Genomic DNA, 13,779 nt, shown 5'->3' on the forward strand with positions numbered 1-13,779 from the left:
ACGACATTTCATTACTTTTGTTTTGTTCTTGTTTATTTTCATGAGGTAGTTCTTGCGTAGGACTTCATCTATGCCGTTCATTGTTTCTTCTAAATCCTTTTTACTCTCGGCTAGAATTACTATATCATCAGCAAATCGTAGCAACTTTTTCTTTTCACCTTGCACTCTTACTCCGGATCTGAATTGTTCTTTAACATCATTAACTGCTAGTTATATGTAAAGATTAAAAAGCAACGGGGATAGGGAACATCCCTGTCGGACTCCCTTTTTTTATTACGGCTTCTTTCTTATGTTCTTCAATTATTATTGTTGCTGTTTGGTTCCTGTAAATTAAATGTTCCTGTAAATATTTTTCTTCAATTCTAAGATAAATATAGAACACTCCTTTAAAACTAAACGCCTTATTTTGAGAAAAATAATAATTAATTCAAGCCGACAGGGAGAAAAAAGCAAATATTTTGTAAAAGAAACAATTTCCACAGATTGGGAGGGTTGAATGATTATGGGTGGAGTCATTTATTAACGTACATCTTTTCAAAGATTTTTCAATAATTTATTTCTAACATTATCAAATTTCCATTAAAGTGGATAATCAGTTTCGACAATTAACAGAAAATATGGTACAGACACACATTAAGCGTATTTTTAAGCATTTCTGTTAGTCAAATTTGGAACTATTAACAAATTGTCTCACTGTTATGCATCTCCTAAAATATTCAGGAAAATAACAAATAATTCCTTAGATATTTAATCCTATAACTATTAACCTGATATGAGTTACAAATTTCTGTAAATAATGGCATAGTCCCTCGCAAACATAATCACTCTCTATTAAGAGGTTAGTGATTTCACGTTCCCTCCTTCTCTACTGAGCTGAAAGTACTGAAAAAAATCATTCAAGCAAAATGTAATATATCTCCATGTCAAGTCCACTGAAATGTTCATTTCTTCACTCTTTTCACAAAGAATGCATAATGAACATCATTATTTTCAGAGAAAGCTTCTTGTATTTTAGATGTTTAACATGGGTCAAAAAAATAAGAAGACTGTGATAATGGTAAAACAACATACTCCTTTCTACATTTGGGATAATATAGATCCTATATTATCACAACTCGATAAGGGAAAATAATTACATGTACTTTAACATGATTAATCCAGAAATTCAATTATGTAATTATAAATTGATTAATCTTTCCTTTTGTAATCAGTTATTTAATTGGTCTTTATCGTATCTCCATTTTAATTTTTTCTTTTTTGATAATATTTTGTCATAATATTTATTAAAACCTATATGATGGAACTTATTTATTACTTTATTTTTTCACTCTTTATACTTTATTTCTTTATATATCTACTGTACTTCAGTTTATGAGTATTATCAGTTTTATCTGTTCGTTGTTTTATTTAATTTTATATTTATTACGTAGTTAAAAACTTTAATTATAAAAAACCCACAAAATATTTTATTTAACTAACACATTAATTTAACAAATAGAACTGGCAATCGTTTAAAGTTGGTATAAAAATGCGGAGAATTGTAAAATTCGTGCTAAAATTATTGTCTTTAACACTGAACGAAAGGTAATTTACTAAGATATTTCAATAATATTCTTCTATTATAATTTTTAATTTTCTTAATTTTATTTTTTTAGCGTAATAAAGTATATAAACTATTTTTTTTAATTTTAAAAGAAATAAAGCTAAAAAAATATTTAATGTAAAATATGAATGAAATTATAAAATTTACTTAAAACACATAAAGCAATATTAATGGAACTTGTAATTACTTTTAAGAGTTAATATATTTGATTGAAAATATCAAAGTAATGGCAGAATTTAATTGATAGCAAACCTTTGACTGCGGTAGTCTAAATTATTGTTGATAAAATAGTATAGAAGCGATAAGTAAAAGAAAAATCACTGTTTTATTTATAACAGATTTAAAAAAGGAGATTTTTATTTCGATTGAATCTTTTACAACTTTAAACCTATCACAACCAAACGTATCGATTTGGTCTGAATTAAAACAGAAATTATTTAGTTTTTATTTACAAAAAAAACAAGAATCAAAGAACCAGAAGGTATTTGTGGCTTTTTCGTTTTATGTAAAATAATTAAGTACATACAAACAAAAAATTTAATTTACTTTCCTACAAATATGTACATTTTAGAATATTAGAGACATTAACGAATGTATAGCAAAGAAGGTGTAAATATAAATTATGAATGATATGGAAGAATTAGTTCCTATTTCATTAATAATTCTTTTATCTATAACAGATGTATTTGATTAACAACTAAATTTAATGATATTTAAGGTAATCATATAATGATACCTTTGATAATACTAAATCTAACTTACTTATTCAAATAGGTAGTATTATATTTTTTTATATTTTTCAAGAAACCTGGATAACTATTAAAAAATCTCTTCAAAAGAATAACTCTTAACGGAATTGATTCTTTAATCTACGGAGCCCTAGGCCATTTTTTATCATCTCTGTTTTAATTAAATAAAAATAATTAAAAAATGTTTTCTTTAAATCTATCTTTTAAATATTATTTTATCCATACTAAAAGACTCGTGTAAACGGTTTATCATTTCACATGTATTTGCCTCAAAATAATCCTGCATCCTATATCCTCAATTTTTGGCTTAATAATTTTATTATTTTCCTTCCTTTGTAGTTTCTCTAAATAATCCTCCATTATTAAATTAATAAACCTTGGTTTAATCTAAAAAAATTAAAAAAAAAAGTTTCTATAAAATTCTTCATTTTTGTTGTACAATCTTTAATTCTTTTCTCCACCAAATACATAAAATTCAACCAACATTTCTGAGGTTGCTTTATACAGTTTCTATTCGTATTTTTGCAATAAAAATTTACTACAAAACAGAACAATACTACGAGTATATATAATTTCACAAAAATTAAAAAAAATATATTTTATTTAAAAATATAAGTAAAACTAAAAATTTAATTTATGAAATAATGTTGTTCTGGAAGATTTTTTAACTTTCCAGACAGAACGTTACGTAATTTTCATGTCGTTATATATGATTGGATATTTTTAGTATTTACTGGTGTTTAGTTGAAATTATAGGTTTAGTTTTGTTTATTATTTAGTCCACTATATGTATCATTTTTATAATTAACTGACTTAAAAAAGCTGACAACAGCTTTCCCGTCACGCGGCTTTTTCTTATGCACGGCTTACACGCGCAACTTTTAAAAATATTTATCATTTTATTTAAATATATTTTATTTATTTAATTCAATGATTCTAATTAAATACGCAATTAATTGCGTATTTCATTCGCATGGGTTTGGCGGTATAAGCGGCCGCTTTAAATATGTTTTTACACTTTTAAATATTATTCATTTATTTGTGACCTGTAACATCACAACGTAGCAGATGAGTACATTAGCAGTACATCAGTGCTACACTAGCGCTCCTTGTGGTGAGTGGCGGTACTAATGACACAGTACACCAACTTAGCAACTAGTTTATTTGGAGCATTATTTGGGATGGGGGTGCATTTTGTAAAAATATTTTTTTGGAAATATTATTATTTGTTAATTGTTAACAAATGTGCCTAAGAAATATAACACCTTAATTAGGCGAAATCTCGAGATACTGAGGGTGACCTTGCTCTACAGCCTCACCCCCTTGACCTTTTAAGTTGAAAATATAATGGTATCAATGCCCCACATATAAAGGTAATCTGTCCAAGTTTGGTTAAAATCGATCGAGTAGTTCCGAAGATATAAGGTGATTTAATGTGCGACACCGAACACACACGTGCGCGCGCGCACACAACGAAAAATTCCCATCCGGTTTTTTGGGTTCCTTAGGTGTCAAAACGTAAAGATCTGGTGAAAACCGCATATGCCCAAACTGGATCGATTGCAATACTTTTCCTTCTACAGCTTGACGGGAAAGTGAAATGGAGGATCAATTGATCGTCCTTTTTAACCTGTATTATTTTAACTTAATTCACCTAACTGTTTGTTAATTATGTGTCTCTCTCTCTCTCTCTGTGTGTGTGTGTGTGTGTGTGTGTGTATATATATATATATATATATATATATGAGCGGTTTTGTGGTATATGTGACATTAAAATTGTACATATATTGAAAAAATGATAAAAAATTACTTTTAAAATAAAAAAGATGACTGTCTTTTACTAACGTCCAACACGAACTTTTATCAAAATCTTTATCAAATTACTAATGTTTATTGAAAGATTAATAATTCTGTTTTAATGGTTTTTAACAAATACGCGAATCATCTGAAGAATTATAAGTAGCTACGAAAAGGCTCATAAATATTCATTAAAATTAAAAAGGAGTGTTTCTATAAAAAAAAATAATATTATTCTACTATTAGGATGCTTTACCATTCATTATTTTTAATATTATACACTCTTCACCAAGTAAACGATTTCTCTTATTCTTTTACTTGTTTGTAGAGTAAATTTCTTTTGTATAGTCCCATTGTCGATAGTTTTTCTATAAAAATTATACATTGGCTATGTAGACAATTTGAAAGTAATAATATATTTGTTTTCATGTATAACCTGATTTCATTTTCATTTAAAAATATTTTCACGTGAAATTTCTAGAAAATTAATTGGGAAGCCTAACGGAAAGTTAGGCTTCCCAATTAATTTTTGGGACATTAAGGAACATTAATTGTTCCTTATTCCCGCATCCAGGAAATTTTAATTTACGCGTGGTAATACTCTACATCATTTCTCTGCATTATTTTTTTTATTTTCATAAAGCCACAGGTTTTCTTGCTTTTGCGTTTTTTAAGCCAATTCAAATTTTAAATAAAATTAAAATGAAAAAATGTTAACCAAAATAAATTTAAGAATAATAATAACTAAAAAAATCTGTACTGCAAAATTTAAAAAATAATTTTTTTTATTCTTATTTAAATTTCGATTTCTTGAAGTTAGCGCCAAAGTAAGACAAAGTCGGTAAATGAACTTTTAGTAACTGTTTTGTTTATAATTTGGTGCTGACTTTTAAAAATGAGAATATAAAAAATGATTGGAAAAGTCACTATATTTTAGTTTTTAGAACAATTTGTTTTTTTTTTAACAGTTTTATTATCTATTTTTTATGCTTATTTCAATATTATCTTTATTATTTTACATTTGTATGTAAAATGTACAAACAATTCGTAAGTTTATTATATTATTATAAGTGTTTAGTTTTAAATAATTAATTTTAATTATGTATTTTTTTATGTAAATTGTGTAATGATTTTCCTTGAAATAAATGTTTTTTTTCTTTATTAATCTTGTTAATGTTATTAATTGTATTATTATTAATTGTAGTAGCTTTATTTGTATTTATCTAAATAAATTTTTCGCATTTTACTGTCAATACGAATCTACAAACTACCAAATAATAAGAAAAGAGCAAGGTAATCAATATTGACCAGATTTCGTGAAGTAATTACCGATTAAATAATACAAATTAAGTAATATAAATGTTTGAAAGTGTAAATTACAAAGAATTAAAAGAACGGTTTTAAAAAAGAAAACAAAAAAGGTAAAAATGTTCTGTATTCAGCGCGGGTGAGTGAAACACGGTGACAGTCGAGAGACTACCTATCGCTGTACAAAGTTTCTTAGAACGAAGACCAAGGTCGCCGGGTTGGAAATAAAGACATCAGCGCTGGGCCGACAGGTGGCGTCGCGGGTACGGTCGGTCTTGTCCTGAGATAAAGCTATGCCAATTTGTTGGGGAAATGATGGGTTATTCCGTGTACACTATACCGGCTACCCGCTCGCACTAAACAAGACATTAATTAAAGTTTTTTCTCCTCTCTTCTTTCTTAAAGAAAAAACACAAATAATTTATTATGATAAACTATTCTGGTTCCATTTTATTACTTATATATTGCTTTATTTTATTGGTAATTTTAAACTGATTTTTACGATACCTACCACTTCAAATCTACAACCTATTATTATAATTTAAAAAAATGTTACGTGCATTGAAATTGCTTCATAATATTACAAATAAAAAACTCGAAGGCTAAGTTATTTTTCATAAGTAATAAAAATAAATTACCAAAAAAATTAAATTTTCAATTCACAAAAATACAAATATAAGCTAACGAAGGAATAGGGATGCATTTTTTATTTATAACAGAATAATTTACTAGATTATTAATTTTCACGAAAGTGGATTACAGTCTAGGCTAAAATACCGGGCGATTCAAAAACAACTTCACAATTCTAAACGCATACAAAGATTTATTGATATAAATTACCGAATCGGTTGAGGTCTCATTTCACAGAAAATCACATCTAGTTTGTCACCCAACATTCCATCGGATCGATATGGCTTCCATTTGTAATGCGACATACATCCCACCTGAAGTCGAGTTCATTCCAGACTGTAGCCAGCAAGTCGGGTGTTAGCTGCAGCGTTAATTCAAAGTCTTAGCTCAACAAGATCATCAGGTAAAGGTGGTACATAAATCCGATTTTAATAAATTCCCACGAGAAAAAATTTAGCGGGGTCAAATCTGGGAAGCAAGGTGGCCATGCAATTGGACTTTCACGACCAATCCACCGACCTGGGAATCGAGTATCAAGAAAATCTCGAGCTTCTAGGCGGTAGTGAGGCGGTGCCCCGGCTTGCTGATAGTAATGACATACATCTTCGTCTAACTGAGGAATTAAGAGAATTTTGAAGCATGTCTAGATAAACCGTACCATTTACGGTTGCCTCCTGGAAGAAAAACGGGCCGTACAATCTTTGTTTGCTTAGCGGACAAAAAACATTTGACCTTAGGGCTATCTGGAATATGCTGCAAAGTTTAATAAGTATTTTTGCTACCCCATATTCGGAAGTTATGGGTGTTCACCTTGGCACTGAAACGTTCATACTAAAAATTACAGAAATGAATCATCGTCTGCAAGCCTATCTATCATTTCCTCACAAAACGCAGCCGAGTAGCTTTGTCGTCAACTGTAATGTGTTGAACCACGGGTAGTTTGTCTGGCTTCAAGTATAATCAATCGTTAAGTAATGCGTTCAAAACAGTCGTTTGTGGTATGCCAGTATCACGTGACGCACGTCGGACTCCGTGCAAAGCTTTCTCTGAATTGTTCTACAGCAGCTTCAGGAACGCGTAGGTGTTTGGATGATTTGAATGTTTAACAAACACAACCTGTCTCAACGAAGGTTTGGTGTCAAGACTAAATTATATGCCTACTAGCAGTCTCCCTATAAAATTGCTTTGAACTGCAGTTGATGACTGAAAATCGTGAAACCAAATCAAAAAGAGAGCAGGTTCCGCACCAGTAAATGTAACGATTTTTAACAACACTAGTGACACCACTGGTGGCCGAATTTGGTACTAATAAACAACCTGAGTCAAAACTTGGATGTGTTTGCTATGAAATGAGATCTCAACCGAATCTGTAAGTTACCTAATTAAATTTTTATGTGCTTTTAAAGTTGGGAATTCCTTTTTGAATCACCCGACATTAAAACGTAAATTTATTTATGTAGAATGTACTTTTTAAAAGAAAGAAATCTCCTATTATTAAACGAAATTTTATTTTTATTGTTTTATTTGTGTATTTTTATTAATAAAATGTAGTAGAAATAATGTAGATGGACCACTGAATATAAAAATAGGAAGAGAAAAGATTATGTAGGTAGAAGAATTTTGTTATTTGTGAAGTAGAATTACTAAAGATGGATCAAGCGATATAAAATGCCGAATATCAGAGGCGAAACGAGCCTATGTGCTATATTTCAGTCAGAAATATAATTTGTTTACATCAAATATTAATTTAAATATTCAGAAAACATTTTTGAAAGAATATGTTTGGAGTGTAGCTTTATATGGAACTGAAGCTTGGACGATCGGAGTACTTGAAAAGAAAAGATTAGAAGCTTTTCAAATGCTGTGCTATAGGAGAATGTTAAAAATCAGATGGGTGGATAAAGTGACAAATGAAGAGGTGTTGCGGCAAATTGATGAAGAAAGAAACACTGGGAAAAATATAGTTAAAGTAAGAGACAGACTTATAGGCCACATATTAAGGCATCCTTGAATAGTCGTTTTAATACTGGAGGGACAGGTAGAAGGAAAAGTTGTGCAGGCAGGCTACGTTTGGAATATGTAAAACAAATTGTTAGGGATGTAGGATGTTGGGGGTATACCGAAATGAAACGACTAGCACTAGACAGGAAATCTTGGAGAGCTGCATCAAACCAGTCAAATTACTGAAGACAAAAAAAATTTCTTTATTTATAACTTCTTGATTTTCTTTATTTTAGCGCTTAAATTTTCTGAATAATACATCATTTTACGTTAATCTTTTTAAGAAATATTATATATATATATATATATATTAATGTAGTATATAATATATAAATTTAGTATATAATAGTTTTAATATATGTATATATATATATATATATATATATATATATATATATATATATATTAATTTAATTTATATATATATTATATATATATTATTTAATTTATATATATTTTTATTTCAATTTTCAGTCTAGTGTTCAACTTGAAGGCTTTTCATAATGCTTATCTTGAAACAAATAATAAAAAGAAAGTAACAAAAATGTAACTTATTATTCTATTACTCTTATCCATCTGTCTGCTACATGAATTTTCTGGTTAAATTTCAAATTTGGACATACATCTCTAAACGTGAAGAAACCATCCTAAATAAACATTTTTCTTTTCCTTTCGATCAATTAATTTTTTTTTGACTAGGGTTATTAGCTTCTCACATTCTCTTCATATGCCAAAGAATTTAGAATTGACTGCTGTTTTTGCTGTATATCCTTTTTAATACCACCAAATCAGATGAACTATTCGTTTCAAAAATTGAAATCAAAAAACCATATCTGATGTTACTTCTCAGTTTTTATTTGAAGTGTGCTTCTGAAATAAAAGTAGACTTTTTTGTTTTTCTCGTATATCTCCGATTTTATACGATTTAAGAATTATCTATTTTAATGAATTAGTATAAAAATAATGGTTAAATTTTCTTGTTTTATATTTACGTCTCCATATAAATTCCTTCCTGTGTTAATGTCAAACGTACCGTAAAAAGAACAAGTCATGACGGTATAATCCTGCATCTTGTGCATTTGATATCAGTAGTCTTTTTAATATCTCTACTTGATTCATTCTGGTGGTTTAAACGGTTTAATTTTGAGGACAGATTTCAAATCAATAAGACTTACAAAGGGTATTGAGGAAGTGAGTTTCAACATATGGCTTTCTCTACGGAGAAGGTATTAATAATTAGTAACTATTTAACCCTAAATATGAATAAAACAATTATATTGTGCTCTTAGGAAGAAGTAACATACTCAATCGCGTGAATAAAATTCATAGAAATGGTAACAGTATTTCTGTTGCTTGAAGTGTGAAATTTGAGGGTACTTAGATGATCAATTTTCGTGGGGATAATTAAACTGATTTCATCTGCAGTAAAATTAAACCATTTTACATTTCGCTTCAAATATCTTAATGAAAAGCTAAGCTTATTATCATTAAATATTTATTACTTCTACAATAAAATATAATATTATCTCTTGAGATTCCTACAAAAAAAAAAAAAACAAAGAATTTTTAAGACAATGAGCTGCCACATCATAGCCTGCCGCCCGAACAATGTTAACAAAGAAAACGAATTTGATAAAAATATCATACTAGATGTTCAAACATAGAATTGATCAAATATTGTTCTCTGAGTACCAAAAATAGTTTCCTAACTCTTTTTAAGACAAGCACCATTAATACTACTCTTTTTAAGACAAGCACCTGTAAAATACTACTTATCTGATTTACAGTCTAGAAAACTTCTGGAAGCTCATTATCTATCTAAATTTTGTAAAAAAAAACCTTATTTTTTATCACACTGATCTATTTTTTTTAGTTTTAATGAATAATTAAATATTCCTTCTATTATTATTTTATTTGTTTTTAAATTACTTTTGACTTCATCTTTATGAATTTTATTTGATATTCATAAAATTTGCAAGTTATTGTTAATGTGGTTTCTGTAGTGTGTGTATCTTGTTTGTATGAACTGATTTATAAAGGATGGTGCATGATATTTTTCCTGGTATTATATATGTAGTGTTTGTATATATGTTCTTCGTAGTTGTGGGTAAATGCGCATCCGGTTTATCTAATTCATATTTAGTCATTTTAATTAAATCTGTACACTCTTTCTATATTGCCAGTGTTCACTTTGTTATCAGAATACGGTTTGCAATACTATTCTTTAGTAAGACTTTCATGTAAAATTTGTTTGACATATTTTCAAGAATGAAAAAAATGTAAAAAGATTTTCTTTATTTAAAAAAAATGAATTTGAAAGTAAAAAAAGGCCTGTCGCCTGCTCTTTCCTAGCAAGATCACTCCTTTGGTTTAACCTTCAGAATCGCTGCCGTGCTGACCAGCAAGCCCTTCTTAGCTAGTCCAGTTCAGCCCGTCACCAGTAGACCAACTTGATCTCCCGATGATCTAACGAAAATCCCCACAGTCTCACTGATCTCCATGACAGCCTCCATAAAGACGTCCGAGCTCGTTTCATCCTCCTGACGTAGTGCGATTACATCCCAAAATCTGACACATACTTCTACAGAAACTATCACCCAGGCATCACCATCCCTTCTCCGGATAGCGGCATCCATCTCGAAAAGGATAATGTGATGATTGCTTTAAGTGATCACATCCGAGACTTCCCAAAAGCCGACCCCACTGGCATGGTCAGCGTTGAAAAGAGTCAGATCAATCAAAGAACGACTATCTGCCCTCTCAAACGTAGGAAGACGGCCATCGTTAAGAAAAACTAACCCTCCTCCCCAATAATCTTTAACGTGAATGATTGCCAACCACTCCACCCCAGGGACTAGACTTCATATTGAAATACCCAATCATCACGACCATACTGCCCCTACACTTCCTAATCACGACAAACAGACCGTCAGCAAACATACCGAAGTCGGCGGTGGAGATGTTGGGCGCGCAATACAGTTGAATAACATCAGCTGCCCCACATCAACCCGTACAAAGCCACACCCCCCCACCACTACACAACCACGTTGTGCCCACCTTAACTAAACGGGTGGCAGTGTCCTTTCGCATATCGCTCAGCTAAAAGTAGGCTCCACTACGGAGACGTTGAGTACAAACACCAAGAACAGTCTACACCTTTCCTGATGGCCACCTCTTTACATGTGTCCACTGATGCATGACTCCGGTGGCAATTCACTTGGAGAATCATCATTTCCTACCTTTGCAGACTTTGTTTCTAATCTTATGTCCCTCAACACAGCATAGGGCACACACCCGCTGAAAGGAGTACTGTTGTCTTTTGTAGCCTCCTTTACCATAATTAATTAATAAGAAACATATAAAAAATATAAGAAACAGATAAAAAAAATGTAACCAACATCTGAAGGATATTACGGTTTCTGAGTTGCAACAGTGCTATGAAGAGTGAGAAAACCGTTTGATGTGTTACGTGGCTTCCTAAGGGAACTGTTTCAAAGGTGATATAGTCCATGTATAATTGTATTGTAAATAAAAAGTTTTTCTGAACCAGTCTTATTACTTTATTTACAGACCTCGTAAGTGTATTTAAAAAAAAATGAATAGAACATTTGCAGATGTTTTAGTGATATAATAAAGAATAATTTTATCCAGCAGTCGGCATCAATTTGTAACAATATGAAGTAAGCCACTTAACTTGTCTTTTTAAGTGAGTGACTTAAAATTATAAGATTTGAAGCAGTTTTTTCATAAAATATTAATGGTTGAAATTAAAAATCATATATTATTAGTATGAAGCAACCAAATTTTTGCAGTGTAAAGAATAAAACAAGAAACCTTAATTCAAAGCTTTATAATTAACAGTAAATACGTTGCAAGTGAAATGAAAAAAAGAAAAATTTTACATATTTCTAATACAAGTTCCAATTTATTAGTAGAACAGCATATGGCCTATAGAGACAACAGATAATTCAAAAGGTTGAATGTGATAGAAGCTAGCTTCCTAAGTCAATCATTTTTCCTTTTTTTCCCATACAAAAACTACAGATTCAAACGTATACTAATAATTTGCTTAGATTGCAATTTTTTTGTTGTAATTTTTATCAGTAAATACCATTTAGTTTGAAAAACAGTTTATCTTGTCTGTATCACCCTTTTCTTTACCTATTTCATTAACTTTTCCTCTTTCCAAATAACCCTCTTAAGTAATTTGTAAAATGACTTTTTTTAGATTAACAAAATTGTTAGCGAATTCTGCTAATAAAACCAAGCAACATCAAGAGATGATGTGCTCAGGACAGTTGGTGCTTAATTTTGAACTGTTTTTATTAGTTTCACTTTCTATCCAAACAAGCTTGAAGAGAAAAGATTATCTCTATCCTTACACATGATAGATCCTTTAAAATCTTAATTTGCATAATAATTTACTGATAATAATCATGTGAACTCATGAGAAAATTCTTTTCTGCTTTGTCCAGGTAAAAAAATGAGTCAGAGTTGTAAAACAAAACGGATTAAGATATCAAACCTGAATGCAGAACAATTGTTCTCTTTATTGCACGCGGTTTAAAATGGTTTACCTAGAAAATCCCTTGCATTTTATTTGACTCATTAGAAAATTATGTTTATTGAATATAAAATTATTTTTCACTAAACAACAACTTTTTATTTTATTTTTATTTCAGTATTATAAAGTAATATTCATTTTGGTATCCGTAAAAAAATAAGTAATATCTCATTTTCCCGTGTAAATTAGATTATTAAAAGCAATTTCTTTCAAAAATTGTTTTGTGATAATATTTTTAATTAAACTAAAAAATCATCAATTCTGAAGATTGACCAAAAAAAATAATATTAGATCTTTAGTTATAAAATTTTGAAATAAGTTATCTCCCATTTAGTTGATTTTCCATTTTAACAGCATTAAATAGTTTCATATAATAAATGGAAAATAATATTAGTAAAAAAAAAATTTATGAGCATTAAAAAAAAATTATCGGTGATTCGATACCGAACCCCACGAATAGCAAAAGGAGTTGTTACCATAGAGCCACACACGCTACACGAAGACTTTGTGTCAGTTGCACTCCATAAGATGTATCCCCTGTTTGTTTGTTTAGGTTTTCATTCATTATTTTGAATTTTATCTTAATTAACAATCAATTTCCATACTCTTAAGAATCAATAGACTTGTATAAAATATTTAATTTTTAAGGATTATTGAAAAAAAAATTTTTATTATTTTTAATAAATATTACAACTTTATCAGTACCAAATAATACTAATTCATATTGAAAGTGAATAATCATTCATAAATATTCGATTGTTAGCTCGTTTAATCATTATCATGTATTTAAAATTTTATTAAATTTTTGTACAACCAAAAACTGTTGTCCCAAAATCCCTTACTTATATGTTCAAATAACCCGGTAGAAAATGAGATTTTGGGATGAGCGTATACGCATGCGCGCCGAATATGTGCGCAATGCTACACCTTGTTAATTTCATCATGGTTTGGTTGACTTAAATCTGTTTGTGTATTGTATAGTGAAATAATAAACATTAATATACGCTTAATTCTTAAAGTTTGTTGATCAGTTGTCGTGAGAAACATAAAAAGAAAGGATTTATTGTTTACGTTGTTAGAAACGGTGCATTATTGGAAGTGGACTTGTAAGTACCGACGGGCTCCTT

The sequence above is a fragment of the Lycorma delicatula genome, chromosome 3 (genome assembly GCF_047948215.1).
Source record: "Lycorma delicatula isolate Av1 chromosome 3, ASM4794821v1, whole genome shotgun sequence".
NCBI lineage: Eukaryota > Metazoa > Arthropoda > Insecta > Hemiptera > Fulgoridae > Lycorma > Lycorma delicatula.